At 39.1% G+C, this 750-nt stretch overlaps 1 non-coding gene across 1 annotated transcript; it reads right to left on the reverse strand.

The window, feature by feature from the left end:
• Positions 1-322: 322 nt before the first annotated feature.
• LOC124889051 lies at positions 323-429 on the reverse strand. Its single transcript, XR_007047668.1, has one exon. It is a non-coding gene; the product is annotated as a small nucleolar RNA R71 (small nucleolar RNA).
• Between the last annotated feature and the right edge of the window lie 321 nt (positions 430-750).

Genomic DNA, 750 nt, shown 5'->3' on the forward strand with positions numbered 1-750 from the left:
TGTGACAAATAGTATTCATAAGCCTAAACTAGGTGGTCTATTTGAATTGAAACAGAATATGGTGCAATTGTTGAATTAAGCTAGGCAATTCCATGGCCTTTCACACAAAGATCCACAGCATCACATATAGATCTTCCTGGAAATAAGTGATACTTACATTCCTGAAGGGGTGAGTTCCAATTATGTCAGATTGACACTCTTTTTTTTCCTAATGGGGAAAGCAGAAAGGTGGTTACATGCTAAACCAACACTCTCCATCACTTCAGGGGAAGATCTAGCTTGAAAGTTCCTTATTCGATTCTTTCCATCTAGGAAGGTTGTACACTTGAGGAGCGAGATTTTAAGTTTCAAATAGAAAGAAGGATAGAATCTCTACCAAGCTTGGGAGAGATTTAAGGGTATGCTCAGAAATTACCCTTACCATCATCATTCTAATGATGTTCTTGTTCATACTTTCATTGAGGGATTGGAGCCACAAATGAAGATTCTCTTGGATTCAGAAGCAAGTGGACATGCTCTTGAGAAGACGTATGAAGAATTGTACACACTGCTGAATCGGATTTCACAAGGGAATGTTGACTAGCATCCAGATTCAAGGTGTGCTCCTAGAAAGGTTGCAGGGGTATTGGAGGTAGACCAGTTCACTGCATTACAAGCATAGATTGCAGCCATGCAAAATCATATGATTACTCCGCGTAATAACATAAAGTTGGAAGTTACACAAACAACATCCACAACTAATGCAAACAA

The sequence above is a fragment of the Capsicum annuum genome, chromosome 11 (assembly GCF_002878395.1).
Source record: "Capsicum annuum cultivar UCD-10X-F1 chromosome 11, UCD10Xv1.1, whole genome shotgun sequence".
Taxonomy (NCBI): domain Eukaryota; kingdom Viridiplantae; phylum Streptophyta; class Magnoliopsida; order Solanales; family Solanaceae; genus Capsicum; species Capsicum annuum.